This window comes from Schistocerca cancellata, chromosome 1, assembly GCF_023864275.1.
Source record: "Schistocerca cancellata isolate TAMUIC-IGC-003103 chromosome 1, iqSchCanc2.1, whole genome shotgun sequence".
Taxonomy (NCBI): domain Eukaryota; kingdom Metazoa; phylum Arthropoda; class Insecta; order Orthoptera; family Acrididae; genus Schistocerca; species Schistocerca cancellata.
Genome location: NC_064626.1, coordinates 299446066 through 299464183, shown reverse-complemented (window position 1 = coordinate 299464183; position 18118 = coordinate 299446066). Strand labels below are relative to the sequence as shown.

The 18118-nt window shown below is 42.9% G+C and overlaps 1 protein-coding gene across 1 annotated transcript in view; it reads left to right on the top strand.

The window, feature by feature from the left end:
• The first annotated feature begins 5346 nt into the window (after nt 1-5346).
• The window catches only part of LOC126172008 (serine/threonine-protein phosphatase 6 regulatory ankyrin repeat subunit C-like), a 34386-nt gene continuing 21614 nt past the window's right edge, over nt 5347-18118 (top strand). The window contains exon 1 of the mRNA XM_049920844.1: nt 5347-5507. The gene's annotated coding sequence lies outside the window, so the exon portion shown is untranslated. The remainder of the gene's footprint in view (nt 5508-18118) is intronic.

Here is an 18118-nt window from a genome sequence, read left to right as displayed (position 1 = left end):
TTTGTGAACATTCTTACAAAAACTTTAACAATTGACTGATAAAATTTTGACAATCGATTTGTCTTTACTCTGAATGTGGTCTGACTTCCTTACTGTGTATCGAATGGCGAGTGTTCATCAGAGTACCTCAAACTATCGCCTAGCCTAAAAAGCCTTCATGTGCACTACAAAGTAATCTGCCATTCGAGTAGCTGCTTCCTTTGTGTAGTGGACCTCTGACTTATTAAGGGGAGTCCTGCAAATCCACTGCTGATAAAGCAGGTCTAGAAATCTTCAAGGGGAGTCCTACAAATCCCAAATCAATAATGCAGTCTAGAAATCTGTAGCCAAGACCGTTACAGAGTTGACCAATCCTTTGCTTGAGACTCTCCACTCAACTCCAAACCAAAGAAATTTGCTCAATTCTTGGAACAATACTGCAAATTGTGAACTCTGATTGCACCCCCCTGCAAGGCCAACAGTCTTCACCACTTCCGCCAAATGCCTCTATGAACTGAGGATGGCCTCAGAACCCACGGGACAGGTGTCATTGGTGCCGACCTGATCCACAACTTGCAGACAACTGCACCCTGCATGCTCGATAGCAACAGGCAAAACCACTTCCACACCTTAGGTGAGGCCCTCCAGAAGACATACCGAGTGCACATTGGCTTTCTTTCCAGCCCTTGAACACTATCTGTCTAAGGGGTTCCACAATGTGCCTAATGTTGGAGATTCCGATAAGTAGTAAACCCTTCCCCCCATGTGGCTGCTTGGACCCTGCTCAAGCAGCAACCACCTGTCCACTGACAGGGCGAAGGGGGAGACCGGATGGCCAGTCTTCTAATTGGCCCTCCACCTTGAGCGACACAAACATGTTGTCATCTGCCACTCACTCTGCTGCCAACAGTAAAAGCCAAGCACATGCTCTCATGGACTTTTGTGTCGGTATTTTGAGATATACAATGCCATACTTTCCAGTTTGCCATAGCTCATATCGCCTGCACGACATATTGTAAAACAGTGCATTGCAAACAAAGATTTTGTTGTATTGATTCATTATTCTCGACTATTATCATCTGTGCCAACTGATTTAATTTTTTGAAGTAGCCTATGTTCTTCTCAGGTTTCAAGCTATCTCCGTGCCAAATTTCACCAAGTATGACTCAGTGGTTCTGCCACTAAAAGTTGACAGACAGGTAGAGTTACTTTCATACACTCCTGGGAATGGAAAAAAGAACACATTGACACCGGTGTGTCAGACCCACCATACTTGCTCCGAACACTGCGAGAGTGCTGTACAAGCAATGATCACACGCACGGCACAGCGGACACACCAGGAACCGCGGTGTCGGCCGTCGAATGGCGCTAGCTGCGCAGCATTTGTGCACCGCCGCCGTCAGTGTCAGCCAGTTTGCCGTGGCATACGGAGCTCCATCGCAGTCTTTAACACTGGTAGCATGCCGCGACAGCATGGACGTGAACCGTATGTGCAGTTGACGGACTTTGAGCGAGGGCGTATAGTGGGCATGCGGGAGGCCGGGTGGACGTACCGCCGAATTGCTCAACACGTGGGGCGTGAGGTCTCCACAGTACATCGATGTTGTCGCCAGTGGTCGGCGGAAGGTGCACGTGCCCGTCGACCTGGGACCGGACCGCAGCGACGCACGGATGCACGGATGCACGGATGCAGTGCCGTAGGGGACTGCACCGCAACTTCCCAGCAAATTAGGGACACTGTTGCTCCTGGGGTATCGGCGAGGACCATTCGCAACCGTCTCCATGAAGCTGGGCTACGGTCCCGCACACCGTTAGGCCGTCTTCCGCTCACGCCCCAACATCGTGCAGCCCGCCTCCAGTGGTGTCGCGACAGGCGTGAATGGAGGGACGAATGGAGACGTGTCGTCTTCAGTGATGAGAGTCGCTTCTGCCTTGGTGCCAATGATGGTCGTATGCGTGTTTGGCGCCGTGCAGGTGAGCGCCACAATCAGGACTGCATATGACCGAGGCACACAGGGCCAACACCCGGCATCATGGTGTGGGGAGCGATCTCCTACACTGGCCGTACACCACTGGTGATCGTCGAGGGGACACTGAATAGTGCACGGTACATCCAAACCGTCATCGAACCCATCGTTCTACCATTCCTAGACCGGCAAGGGAACTTGCACGTCCGCATGTATCCCGTGCCACCCAACGTGCTCTAGAAGGTGTAAGTCAACTACCCTGACCAGCAAGATCTCCGGATCTGTCCCCCATTGAGCATGTTTGGGACTGGATGAAGCGTCGTCTCACGCAGTCTGCACGTCCAGCACGAACGCTGGTCCAACTGAGGCGCCAGGTGGAAATGGCATGGCAAGCCATTCCACAGGACTACATCCAGCATCTCTACGATCGTCTCCATGGGAGAATAGCAGCCTGCATTGCTGCGAAAGGTGGATATACACTGTACTAGTGCCGACATTGTGCATGCTCTGTTGCCTGTGTCTATGTGCCTGTGGTTCTGTCAGTGTGATCATGTGATGTATCTGACCCCAGGAATGTGTCAATAAAGTTTCCCCTTCCTGGGACAATGAATTCACGGTGTTCTTATTTCAATTTCCAGGAGTGTATTTATACTATTGGTATCTTATGGGCTACTCATTGTACCGTTCAACAATAATTGAAGTGCAATATCACGACCGAAATACGCTGGCTCCTAATAAAAAACGCCAAACAGCACCCAAAGTTCTATTTGCCAAGAAGAACAGTTTGGCGAAATGTCAACGTACATATAACATTAAAGGAGCTGACTGTTATAAGCCTGATGGTGATTGAAAATCGAAATGTGTAACTTTAAATAAAGCTGTTTATAGAAGTAACTCGTGGCAGTACTATTTCTTACTAACTAAAAAACGAATCCAGAGAGATCGAATATTTACTGAAAATATCTGAATGCAAGAGCCTGAACGCAGCCCTAGAAATTTACAAATTTTTCACAAAGTAAAAAATTTAACTTTATATGCATAGCAAGTAAAATCTACACAACAGCTTATTTATCTGCGACGCAATCACGAGAGCATAAACGTCATGTTTTATTGTATTTTTATAATAAATTCTTACAAAAAAAGGACACAAGATGGCATAACACAACAAATCACACTTATATTCTGTTAAATCCAAGTTTTATGCCTTTTTTCTAACTCACAGTAACATGCTGCCCATAAGCAAAAACTGTGATTATGCTAAGATTCACTTACTCTCTCTCTCTCTCGGACTGTCTGGGAGGGGGGACACCCCCCTGAGTCCGTCCTTGTAATCCTCCCATGTTAATTCATTACGGACTAAATACTGATCAGTCGCATAAAATATTTCTGCAGTTAGTGCTTGTTCTGTTAGTTCTTTGCGGAGAAAAAAAAGAGCCTTTTAACTACATTCCCATCAACATTCCTTATGTAGGAAAGAAGTTGTGCGTGACTGCTAGTATCAGTAGACTTGTCGATCTGAAATGAGAACATACAAGTGCTCTTTATTTTCTCCTTCAAAATTTCTTCGATGGACATCTGACTGACTTGGTGGCTAACAATGCCAGCAAAGAGAGGATTTTTTTAAATTTCAGTAGCAGGTTCTGAACTAAGGACTAGATTTACTATTTCTTTACACACAGGCATAAACAAAATATTCGCTGTTGTGCATGTTTTTTTTTTTTTTTTTTTTTTTTTTTTTTTTTTTTTTTTTTGCGAAACACATACCTACATAGTCATGAGCTTCCCTCATTATTTGTTTTGTTCCGACAATCGAGGAGAATAATTCCCATCTTTAGTTAACAGAGAGGAATGATATGTTGACAAACGTCATTTCAATTTACTGTGTACCACAGCAGCATTACTGAGTTTTTCACCACACAATAACACACCTGGGGATTTGACATGTTCTGTCACCACACCAAAAAATTCGTAATATAAATAATTATCACTATATTGCCTTTTAAGTACTATCTGTCTATTCTTTCATGCTGGATGGTTTCACTGCTTGCACTCGAGGACGACAGCTCTGCACAATGAACTTCACCATATCGGAACAAACGTTATGACACTATAATTAAAAATGTTCTGTCACCACACCAAAAAATTCGTAATATAAATAATTATCATTATATTGCATTTTAGGTACTATCTGTTTATTCTTTTATGCTGGATGGTTTCACTGCTTGCATTCGAGGACGACAGCTCTGCACAATGAACTTTACCATATCGGAACAAACGTTATGACACTATAATTAAAAATATTGGCGTAGCAATGACAATATTTGCAGTACTGCGGAGGACATCGGTGAGGATGGGACCGATGACGTCGCCCTTGCCGGCCGATGTGACCGAGCAGCTCTAGGCGCTTCAGTCCGGAACTGCGCTGCTGTTACGGTCGCAGGTTCGAATCCTGTCTCGGGAATGGATGTGTCCTTAAGTTAGTTAGGTTTAAATAGTTCTAAGTCCAGGAGACTGATGACCTCAGATGTTAAGTCCCATAGCGCTTAGAGCCATCTGAATCATTTTTGAACCTTTGGTCTGCTCCCCCAAATCAACCAACTAACATCTGTGAGACAAAACTGAACTGGAATATTCAAACAATAGAAAGTGCAGGACGGAACAACAAGAATATTGTTGACAACGAACGTTGAGACCAATGAAGTTTGAGAAGCAACAACAAAATAAAACAAATATCAAAACAAGGCAATAAAAATCATAAGAGTAGGACATTTTAGGGAAAAGCACGTACAGCCAGCCTTACACAAATGATGCAATGTTACACAGTACAGGCGAGAATACCATTAACTTACGATCCCGGTAAGCAAAGTATAACAATAAGATTGAGTAAACAATTTACATTTGATTTTTATGAAAATATAACAGTTATTAGCATGTACGGTACCGGTGTTAATTACAAATAAATAAGCACATTCTTACATAAAACCATTAATTACAGTATAAACATAAAAACTCGCAGATTGGATAAAATTGACGTGTCTCCGTACTGATCCGTAAAGTGTGTTATGAGACTAATACAAATACAATACCTCAGCTTCTTACCATACATTTTGGCGTCACATCCTCACTTTGTGGCGCCGTTGAGAAACACTGCTCTCTAACATTGTTCAATTCGAGAGTTAAGAATCGTGTTAGTGTGACATAAAGCATTCGTTAACAATGTGGCCATTCTGACCATCACCACATTAAAAGTTTCACACCTCATTAAAAGTTTCATATCGTCTCTCATATGCACCTGTAAGCGTTGCGGTGTTCGTGGTTTTCGTTTTTAATTAATAAATAACAGCAACACTATATAATTGATTCCAAACTTACGCTGAAAAATAACTGTGTACAGATTTTTCATTATAGCAGGAGCATTGCTGACAAGATATATCTTTGCTCCTGTTGTCAAAACTGTCGTGTTTGTTTACGAAAAAGGCGAGACACTTGCTGTGATAAAATATCACTCCCTTCCATTTGTCACGTCATGAAATTAATATATCCATTCTTGCAACGATAAAGGTCAGTGAATGGATTGATATTCTAAGAATGTTAACTGTGTAAATAAGCGCTTCTGGATCCAGAGCCACGACAAACGGAAGTGTATAAAGGAAAATGACTGTGAGCATGAGAACATTTTGGAAGGCTTTTAGCATAGTTCGTTAATAATAAAATAAAAGAATACAGAGTTTAACAGCAGAATTTTTCGTACGGTCCTGTAATAGCACTGCGACGTTGTGAAAGTCGGACGACTCTGTGGTGTGTGAGAACTGGCGGAAAAGGAATGCCATACTTAGACATGGAGCCCTTAATGAAAATTGGGTTGAATGCGGAGAGTTGTACTTTACAGTAATTGTATGTATCGGTTACTCCCATGTTCGAAGCCATAAGTTTAGCATAACAATAAATACACACCACTCTCAACACATGGTTACAACATCTCTAGTAAACAAAAGAAACACTGTCACAGTCTGGTAGTAATACGTAAAGACTGACTAACGAAAATATCTTATTACTGATACCTAAGCGACAAAACATTTTTGTTGAAAGGTGTTAGACCCTCGGTGTCTGAAGCTGTTGAGACATTCATTCTACTAAAAAAAAAAGTTCTCTTTCTCCTTACCTGTAAAGCCATGAGTATGGTTAAAGCTAGTTATAATATTCACAACATTTGTGAAAAGTTGACATAATAATTACCATTCACTTCTTCGGGCCTCTGGAGAATGTATCAGAAATACAGGATAATCTGATCTCATTGGCACTGAAAGATGTGTAATATCAGGTCCACCTTAACAGCTGATTTTTAGGTACAGGGGAGCAGAGAGCAGAAGCTTTGCTTGCTCATAGAGAGGAATTTCCTTCTTAGTGAGTGTCTATACATTAAGGTAATTAATGTTTTTGTAAATGAAATTGAAAGAGAAATTACCTTATATGGTCTCATGTTTAGTTCTAATATTGCTACATTTCAAATTATGTATCGTGGGTATCAGTAGCTACAAAAACACTAGCGTACTGCACACAGTATTGTTTGACAGGTAAAGTTGATAGTGACAGGACCACTAATTGAGAACTAGAGAGCCAAGATGAAGTGTACATACAGCAGCAGCCTGGCTACAAAATACTAATAACTGATTTTCATTTTGAAATATGTGAGTATTCATCTGATACCCATATACATCCCTCGACACTGTAGGTAAAATCAGACTAACAGCCTCACAGAGACATATAAGCAGTCTTTCCCCACATGCGTCATTGGTAAATAGGTTATGAACAAAGCTGAATGTGTTGTCCAGTAACCTCTATTATGCCCTTTACAGTGATATTCTTGTATGCAAATATGAAGTATTTTATTGCATGTATAATTAAACAAGGAGCTGAATCACAGTTTCATTAAACAATAATAAAATAAACTTTCATTATATCCCTTTGTTGCCAGGTACAAGTGTTACCCCACTGTAATGACCCACTCGGAGCATTAAACAGTGCAGTTGCATCAGATTCAAACCAAATGCTTATTTGATTACTAATTATCTCGTAGACAACTGCCTCATTGTGAGATTATCCTGCTAGCTCTGAATCTGGGGTATTCTACTGCACTTATCGTAAATTTTTTCTCACCTAGCTTGCTGTTTAGTTCGTATTACTGGTGTGCACTTGCACATATAACAACACAACATATTACTGTGTTAGCTGAAGCAGTAATGAAGGAATAGATATGGGCTCACAACTGTAAAACAACAATGGAACAATACAAGGCAGTATTATTTGTGATACTGGACTCACATTTGGGAGGACGACGGTTCAATCCTGCGTCCGGCCATCCTGATTTAGGTTTTCCGTGATTTCCCTAAATCGCTCAAGTCGAATGCCGGGATGGTTCCTTTGAAAGGACACTTCCTTCCCCGTCCTTCCCTAATCCGATTAGATTGATGACCTCGCTGTTTGGTCTCATCCCGCAAACAATCCAATCCAATCCTGTTATTTGTGGTTGGTGCACTGTAGGGTCGACAGAAGCGTCCGATCCCACGCGTCGGCTTTGACCCGTGTTGTCGTGTGTGACGTCATGATGGCGTGGAGTTTGGTTTGTAAGTGTGGCATGTTTATAGATGTCGTCGTGTTGTGGTTTGTTGTGCTCTCTGGTGGTATGTTCAGGGTTTTCGTTTGTGTGGTGTAATGGGCTCAGTTTGCATTTGCTCATTATCCAGAATTGCTCGAGTGTCGTCTGTGTTTGTAGTGGAATTCGTTTCAGTGAGTTAACGATTTTGTGTCAAGGTTAATTTAGTGTTGTTCGCTGTACATTGTGTGGTAATTTTAGTAAAATTAATCAGATAAAATTAAGTGCGCAGGTCAATGGAAGTGTTCGATCCAACCGTGTGGCTGTGTATGTTGATATTGGTATCGGGAGATGTTTTTGAGCTATATAGGCCAAGGGAAGTGTTTGATCCTAATTTATGGGATTGGGAGCTGCTGTTGAGCTATATAGGTCAAGGGAAGTGTCCGATTCCAGATGATATTGTGTTTAGTGGTATTTGGGGAGCTTTGTGATGTCGGTTTTTTCGTCGTTTTGTGTGGTTTTGTATGGGGGTGGGTATCTAAATTAGTTTGTATTTAGTTTGCCCCCACCTAAAAACACCCCATTTCCCGCGCATGTCCCGTTAGTGTCATTAGGCATTTTGTGGAAAGTGGGTGGGTTTGTTTTTCGATGTATTTTCGTCCTCATAATGTGTACGTACAGACTTTATATGCGCCATATTGGAATCGTGGTTTATGGTCGTATCCGCCATATTTGTGACGTCATGGGTCAAAGCAGACGGGCGGGATCGGACGCTTCCGTATTTCCGAGGAAAGGCAATAATTCAAACTCATCGCTTCGTTCTATTATTTCATTAACAATTCATTGTGATACATATGCTTTTAATGTTGGCTTGTTCTTTGGCTTGATTAAAATCCTTTGTGTCTTAGAAGTTATTGCCTGTGTTATAAGTGTTAGTGTGCCATTTCTGGGATTTGAGCAGGTGTGCAGGCCCCTGATCAAATCTGCCTGGCAGATTAACAATGAGGGCGGGAGTGCTGGCCAGCCTGGATGTTGTGTTTAGTTGGTTCCCACGTCTGACAAGGCGAATACTTGGCTGATATCCAACTCCCACCATGGTTACATGATTTGCAGACTTTTAGAAAATATTTGCATGCTTTCACTTGGATGACAGTACATGCAGACATTTAGGGTACACATCATCCCCTCTTTGGAGGAGGGTGGGAGGTTAACGGATTGGCGACAGGAGATGTACCCGGCCATCCCATAAATTAACCTTGCCAAGCCTGATTGTAACAATGTTGACCCCTTGTAGATGCAGGACAAAGCAAAAGAAAAGAATAGTGTCTTATAAGTAATTAGTGTATATGTTATAATTATCGAGAGGATAGAGATAGATATATATTTTTTGTGTTATGACTGCCTCCTATTTTGTTAAGCTAAAAAATTACAGGATATTTCTGCTTTTGGAGAAGTGTCTCCCTCCACAGGCATTCTGTAAACAATTTTCCTGTGGCTTTCTGTTCACATATCTTCATCTCCAGGCAGCCTTCCTTTTGCCATCCCTTGAATCGCTTGACCCATTATTTCCAGATTGTCATTATTTTCATTATTAACTCTTTGTGTTTCTGATTCATTTCTTGAACTATACCTCCTATCCACATTTACCTCTCATTCTGTCCTCATCATCTCTGGACCAAATCTGGCACATTACTTCCTACTGAACTATCTTTGATGTCTTTCTCATTGCCACATCTCCCTCATCATCTTTATCTCCACTCATCCTCTGGTCTGAGTAACCTGTCATCCTTTTTTAACCTTCCCCCATCTATACCTCTCTCCTTTCTGAGGGAAGAACTAATAGTTCCTAAAGCTAGGATTGTGCACATTTCCTTATGTGAGCATGTGAAAATCATGCACATGCAGAAATATGGACACGTGCACACACACAAAATTACAAGGTGCATCCAATACATAAGTGAAAGGTAAAGTAACACAAAGGAAAAGGAAGATTAAGACAAAGGATATTTATTCAGCCATACAGTAATCGTCATTAGCCACAATACATTACTGGTAACATTTATAAAGCAACTGTAATCTGGCAGTGATAGCTTGTTTTCGAGTCAGTCAAAGCATTGGCATCATACACATTTGAATGTTCGTTAAAATGTGATGTGGTCAGCTGTGTACTGTGTTATTAATTGATTTACAAGAGAATTTCCTCTCCCCTTACCTTCAGTGTGTGGTGGTGTTTTAGCATTCTTGTCAAAAAGTGCTAGGACTGGTGAAGAATTTGTTGTCTCCATGCAGAAATTCTTGTAAAGGCTGTGCCTTGCTACTGAAATCTTTTATGAAGCTTCTGCTTTAGCAGCACATACAGAGGTAGTCTCTCAAGTTACAAATGTGTCAAGAAGTTGGAAAATCAGTTGTGACTTACGTTTTCTGGATCAGGACAGACTCTGTTCATCTGTACATCTTAAGTAGGTGTCCTAAGTTTTTCATTTCTTGAACACTGAGGAGATACATTCTTGGAGTCAGGTGAAAGCTTGCACCATGGACGCATTTCAGCACAATTGTCGAGAACTTAAATGCTCTTTAAATGTCTTTCAGAAAACAACAGTGTCAACAATGCAGTAAAGAGATGTCCATTTAAAATGCTAAAGTGGTTTGAACATTGTACAGACCAATTGACATAATTTTGAACTCATAGAGGCCATTAGGTGTTAACAAATGCAGTCTTTTTCCAGTCAGCCTCATCAACCATGATCTGCTAGTAGCCAGTCTGCACACACATAATGGAAAATAGTGCACTCCCTTCCAACAGTACAAATTGTCAATGTGTGGGAATGGCTTTTCGGTGATTTTGTTCATCTGTTGGTAATTGACGCAGGGGTGCCATGTGCTGTGTTTCTTCCTCCAGAGGACTACAGGGAAGGACCAAGAACTTTCTAATGGCTGAATGATATCACCTCCATCTGAATTACCCATCGTTTAGGCAGGGACTCTCCATGTAAGTGCTGACTGATGAGAGTGGTGATAACTCCCAGGGTGGATAAGGCGTTTCACATTGGGTTGTATCCTCTCTAAAGCTGATTGTGTTCTTTTATTGATAATCATTTTCACAATGCAGATTCCTGTTGGTAGGATGTATTTTCCATTTGCAACCTTCAACACAATGGCCTTTGAATCTTGCATTATATATTTCTTTCACTGGAAATGATGAGAATCTAGTATCACAGAAAATGAAGTCCCAGAATCAATCAGTGCCTGGACAAGTCACATGTCAATGATAAGTTGATCTGATTTCTCAACATCATGGCTGCTGCTGTGGATGGAGACAATTCATCTGCATTGGTGTCAGATCAGTTGAAGGTCACTTCATTTAACTGTCCTGATTTTGGTGTCTGAACAAGTGATTAGAACTTCTATATCATGATAGGGATTGACTATGCAAATTAGTGATCTACGTCAGGAAATGGTGATGAGATTTGTGTGCAGGTTGGCTGTAGTCATCTGTAGTTGCCTGGCATGCTTAGAACTGCCCTGTTACTTGACAATTTGCAGTGGTATAGTCACCAACACTTCTCAGTTTACAATACTGAATTATGTGCCCAGAGCATCTACAATGAACAAATACCAGTGCGTTGTCCTCTGTTCTCCAGATGTTTCCCTTCCTGGTGGTGGTGAATTGCTAGCAAGCCAGTTGTATATGTGATCTCTCACATTTCCTTAGCAGGCTTCATTAATAGTATGGTTCTATAAATACAGCTGAATTTCTGTTTCCATTTTCTTCACAATATTTTGAACACTGATCCAATAGGCTTCTTCAGGTGCTGTTATGTGTACTCCAACCAAACAATTAAAATCTGCTGGTCCCACAAAGCTGGTTAGAGCTGAGTTTGACTCCTGATGCCTACCACATCCTTCGACACACTTTTGTTTTCCAGAGCTGATAGCAATGTTCTCTGAAATGCACTTTTTATTGTTGTTTCTCATCTCTGGTGAATTTAATGGCCAGAAAACTCTTAACAAATTAAGTGCTGGTCTTCAAGCTGTGGTTGAATTGAAACCCTTCTCATTTATTAGATTTTCTGATACCTTTATTTTGATAGCCTCCTTGATAATTATGGCCCAGAAACTGGACATTTGCACTGCAATACTGGTCTCCCTGTATTTCATTTTTTAGTAATAGTGGAGGCAATGCTCAGCGGCAGGTGATTTGTTTGGTTATTTTAGTCAGGTGTGTCACTGATGTTCTGTACATCTCCGTTCAGTTATTCTAATTTTGTGTGTCATGTAAGACTTGTCACATTTGAATACAGTGCGGTAAACAGCCTGTGTTTGGAGACCTAGATTACCTCTGACATTACAAATGAGATTTTTTTATCTGTTTTGATGGAAGTAAAATACATTGGATACCATGTTTCTGTGGTATTCTGCCAATCATTTTCGAAATTGGGCCAACATAAGGTAGATAAGCAATTATTAGCTTCTCTTTTTCTGTCTCAGTCTAAACCCATTTCTCAGGTCTTCGAGATTTTGACTCCAAAACTCATTCAGTTTGATGATGTGAGTACCTATTTTTTCAGAATGCTATCCATAGGTATTGTAATTCTTTGGCATGGCTATCCTCATCTGAAAGTATTTGAGCTCTATGGACCAGCGTCTGTAGCTCCCAACTTCTTTGTGACATATAGTTGTGGCTAGGATAGAGGAGACAGAGGTCAGTGTGTGTGGGTTTTCTATATACATTGTAACCCAGGAACCGTCCAGTTTTCTCTCACTAACATGCCAAGGAGAGGTAGCTTTGCACATTTTCAAGTTCCATCATGGACTTTGTTAAGGTGGATGGAGTTTAAATGCTCCAAGAACTCTTCAAGCTCTTTCCTTCGATAAGGCATCACAGACTTGTCATCCACATATCAATAGAAAAACATGTTGAATTTGGCAGATTCTACTGCCTTTGCTTCAACATGTTTCATATACAGGTTTCAACAGCCGGGTGATAATGGATTACCTGTTCCCAAGCCACTGGTTTGCTCATAATATTTTCCATCAAACAGAAGATGTGTTAACATCAGAATGTGACCAAAATGTTCAGTGAAATAGTTGTTGACCATTTCCTTGATTAGTTCTGAGTATTCAGTAAATGGTATTCTTGTAAAGAGGGAGATCACATCAAAACTGACATCATATCCATTTACTGGAGTCACAGTTGACTGACATGTTGCACAAAGTGAGCAGAATTGTGACTATAGTATTCACACTTGCACACATATTCACTGAGGATGTGTTTCAGGTATTTTGTCAGGTGATCTGTAGATGCATCAGTATTACTAATTGTAGGTCTTAGAGAAATGCCTTCCATGTGTATCTTAGAAGATCATGTAGTGGGGTGACACAGCTGTGTGTTTGAAGACTCTTGGTAATGCTACATGGCAAGTGTGAGTAATTGAGATGAATCAGTGTTGTTCTTGACTTTATTTATAGGACTGACATCTAGCTGTCTGTAGGCAATATCAAACAATGGAAAATCCAAGATGGAATGTAACAATATTATGAAAAGAATAGTTGCTACTCACCGTATAATGGAGATGCTGAGTCGCAGACTTGCACAGCAAAACGACTGTCAGAAAGTGAGCTTTTGGCCAACAAGGCTGTCATAAAAAAAAGAAAAAAAAAAAAACCACACACACACACACACACACACGGATGCAACTCACACAGACATGACCACACTTTCTGGCTGCTGAGGCCAGACTGCAAACAGCAGTGCATGATCCGAGAAGCAACCAGATGATGGGGGTTAGGAGGAGGCTGGGGTGGGGAGGGGGAGGGATACCAGGGTAGGGGTGGGGGATGGTGAAGTGCTGCTTGTGGGAGCATACAAGGATGAGGTGGGTATAGGGTAGGGCTGCTAGGTGCAGTCGGGAGGTTAGATGGAGGGCAGGGAGGGGGAGGACTAGTGGGAAAGGAGAAAAGTAAAAAAATCTGTGGGTGCATTGGTGGAATAGAGGGCTGTATAGTGCTGGAAAGAGAACAGGGAAGGTGCTAGATGGGTAAGGGACAATGCCTAACAAAAGTTTAGGCCAGAAGGGTTACGAGAATGTCACACTTAACCACCCACAGACCTGCAACCTACATTACAATCTTTTTATTTATTTTTTCTTTGATCTCATAGTGTCTTCACACGCCAATTTCAGTTGGTCTCTGCCTTTCACTATGGCCTACTCTCTCAGATTTCATCTCGTTTCCCCTTACTTCATCCGTTCCATCCTTTTTGTGGTTTTTCCGATGTGTTTGGGTGTACTTTTGCATTTCTGCATTTGTAACATATTTTTACACATTTTTTATCCTCCACCGTGGAACCTTGCTCCTTCCATCTGCGTCAATAGAGAAAAGTGTCCTTATCCCCAGCCAGAACCCAGTCCCATATACTGTTCCTGTGTTTTTGCTTGGCTTGTGGAATCCCTTCAAATGGCCTCACCATAAAATTACCCATCTCTGGCTGCCAGCCTTCCTTCCACAGTGACACCAAAGTAGTCCTGCACTCCGCCCCCCCCCCCCCCCCCCCCCCCCCAAAAAAAAAAGCCTTAGCCCTGCAGAAGTATCAGTCCTTTCCAAAAGCCTCACCTTTTGCTCCACTCACAAATTCAGTCACGCAGGACTTGTTAAAGACCTTCTCTCCTTCTCCCAGACTAAAGAGGAAACACTTTTTTACTACCAATCCTACCAGTGAAACAAAGACCAAATGCTGCTCCCACCGAACTGTGATCTGCCCCCATTGCCACAAAATCATCCCCTGTTAACTTGCTAGAATTTCTTAATCTCAACCTTTATTCACCATCATTCCCCAAATCCCTCAACATGCAGACTAACCTCACATCCATAGAAAGAACTGCAATCCACCCCCTAAAAACTGATCCTGACCTTATAATCGTACCTGCTGACAAAGGCTTCACCACTGTTGTTTGAACTGCAAGGATTACCTGGCAGAGGGGCTCCACCAGCTGTCGGATTCATCCACCTACAAACTCTGCCACAGTGAGCCCATTCCAGAAATCCAGCAGGATCTCTAGTCTCTCCTCAAATCCTTAGTCTTTCCCAGAACCTTTCCCCAGAGTCCATCTCTCCCCTCACCCCTGCCCACTACCCGCACTCCTTCCTTCTACATTCTTCCTAAAGTCCTTAAACCTAAACACCCAGGACACTTCATTGTGGCTCATTATTGTGTCCCCACTGAGAGAATCTCTGCTCTTATAGACCAACACCTTCAGCTTATTCCCCGCAACCTGTCCTACTATGTGAACGATACCGAACTATGTCATCCACCGACTCTCTCGAGTTCCTGTTCCTTTACCACATAGTGCTATGCTCATCACTTATTGATGCTACATCTCTTTGCACTAACATCCCTAATGCCCATGGCCTTACTACTATTGAACACTACCTTTCCCAGTGCCCAACGGATTCCAAACCTACTACCTCCTTCCTGGTCACCATGACAAACCATATCCCCACCCACAGTTATGTGTCCTTTAAAGTCATTACCTACAAACAAATCCAAGATATGGCTATGGGCACCTACATGGCACCATTCTATGCCAAACTATTCATGGACCAGCCAGAGGAACCACTTCTAAACACCCAGAACTTCTTACTCCTCACTTGGTTCAGATTCTTCGTGACACCTTCATGATCTGGATTGAGGATGAGGACACCCTGTCCACATTCCTCCAGGAACCTCAACACCATCTCCCCTGTTTGCTTCAACTGGTCCTATTCAACCCAACATGCCACCTTCCTTGATGTTGACCTCCACCTCATAGGTGACTTTGTCCATACCAAATGTACCAACCAGCAGCAATATCTCCACTTCAGCTGCCACACATTCCATACCAAGAAGTCACTTCCATACAACACCTAGCCACCTGCCATTGCGTCTGAAGTGATGAGCGGTCCCTCTAAAAGTATACCGAGGGGTCTCACTGAGACCTTCACAGACTATAATAACCCTCCCAACCTTCTACAAAAATAGGTCCCCCCTGCCTCGTCTCTCCATTTACCCATAACCACCCAAAGTCCCACCATCTGGCCAGAGAGCAGCATTCCCCTCGTGACTCAGTACCACCAAGGACTGGAGCAACTGACTCACATTCTGCATCAGGGTTTCAACTACCTCTTGTCGTTCCCTAAAATAAGAAAAATCATACCCACTATCCTTCCCCACCACTGTCACAGTGCTATTCCACTGCCTACTGAAACTATACAATATTCTTGTCCATCCCCATACAACTCCTGCTCCCAGCCCCGTGACCCATAGCTCATATCCCTGTGATAGACTTAGATGCAAGACCTGTCACATACATCCTCCAACCATCACCAACTCCATTTGGGTCACAAGCATCACACAGCCCATCAAATGCAGGGCTACCTGTGAAAACAGTCATGTGATTTACCAGCTAAGCTGCAACCAATGTGTTGCATTCTACATGGACATGACAACCAACAAGCTGTCTGTCTGCATGAATGGCCACCAACAAACTGTGACTGTGAAACAGCTGGACCATTTTGTTGCTGAGCATACCACCCAACGTTATGATCTACATTTCACTGACTGCTTCACAGCCTGTGCCATCTGAATCCTTCCCAACAATACCAGCTTTTCTGAATTGCACACGTGGGAACACTCCCTGCAACATATCCTATGTTTCCGTAAGCCTGGTGGCCTGAATGTTCGTTCGTCATTGTCCTTACCCCTCAAGCTTCTTAAGTGTTCCCATTCCAGCACTTCACAGCCCTCTATTCCACCAACACACACACAGTCTTTTTACTTCTCTCCTTTGCCGCTAACCCCCTCCACCCCGCATTGAACCTCCCGACTGCCCCTAGCTGCCCTACCCTCTCTCCGCCTCATTCCTGTATGCTCTCGCAAGCTGCACTTTACCATCTGCCACCCCTACCCTGCTATCCCTACCGCTTCACACCCCAGCCTCCTCCTTACCTCCACCATCCTGTTGCTTCTCCCATTATGTGTTGCTGTTCGCAGTGTGGCCTCAGCAGTCAGAGAGTGTGGTCATGAGTGCATAAGTTGCATTTGCATGTGTGTGTGTGTTTCTATGATGTCTATTTCCGATGAAGACCTTGTGGACCGCATGTTTTTTTTTTTTAATTGTGCCTCCCTGCAGCTCAGTGTCTCCACTATATGGTGAGTAGCAACTACTTTTCCCTATTCTGATATTATTTACAGGCAATGTCATTCCAAAGATTGAAAATGTTTTTATTCTAGACCACACATGACATTAGGACCACTGCATTGCCCTTGTTTAGTGGCAGATTGCTCATTCTCGGAGATGTGGAAATTAACATTGGCTCTTTGGTAAGTGCTCTATAAGCTTTGTATCTAAACTCTTCTGCTCCTTCTGGATGCAGTGAAGCTGCAATGTGATCCATGGAGCTGATGTATTCTACTATTGACATCATTTTTGGAAAGGGTGCAAAATTTAGCCCATTATCAAAGATCTTCACTGTATTGTCTTCCATATGGTTGTAAGTGGCAAGGGAATATTACAAGAACCATAGCGACTATAATAGAGTGTCACATGGAATGTGTGTCTATGTCCTGAAGAACTCAGTATGCAGTGAACCTGTGCCCCTTCAAACCCCTCTTGAAGCTGTGGCTGTCAGGATAAGGACGACACAGGGAATGACTGTCTGCAACGTATATCTTCCTCCAGATGGTGAAGTGCCCCTGAATGCATTGGCTGCACTGATTTATCAATTCCCTAAAACTTTTGGGAGATTTTAATGCCCATAACCCCTTGTCGGATGGCACTGTGGTTACTGGTCGAGGTAGAGATGTCGAAACTTTGAGAGCACACAATGACTTGTGTGGTAGTGACTACTTTCCCATCTTCCTGTCACTCCCCCAGTGCCATTCCCATGGACGTCTACCAAGATGTGCTTTAAACAAGGCAGACTGCGAAGCTTTCACCTCTGCCGTCACCACTGATTTCCCCCCCCCCCCTCCCATGGTGCCATCGATGTGTAGTTGAGCAGGTCAGCAGGTCACTAGAATGATCATTTTTGTGGTGGAAAACACGATCCCTTGTTCTTTGGGATGCCCCCCACAAAAGTCAGTACCTTGGTGGTCGCCGGAAATAGCTGAGGCCATTAAAGAGTGCCAGCAAGCTCTACAGCAACATAAGTGGCACCCTTCCCAAGAGCACCTAATAGCTTTTAAACGGTTCAGTGCCTGCATTCGCCAGAGTATAAAATGATGGAAACAGGCGAGTTGGGAGTGGTACGTCTTGACCATTGAGTGCTGTACATCACCTTCCCAAGTCTGGACGAAGATCAGACACGTTTGTGGGTACCAGACCCTGACAGGTGTTACTGGCATTAACATCAGTGGCACGTTATCTACCGATGCAAACGCGATTGCCGAGCACTATGCTTGAGCCTCCGTGTTAGAGAATTATCCCCTAGCATTTCTCAACCTCAGACGGCGGATGGAAAGGAAAGCCCCTCGTTCACTGAACATCACAGTGAACCCTATATTGATCCATTTACAGAGTGGGAGCTCCTCAATGTCCTTGCA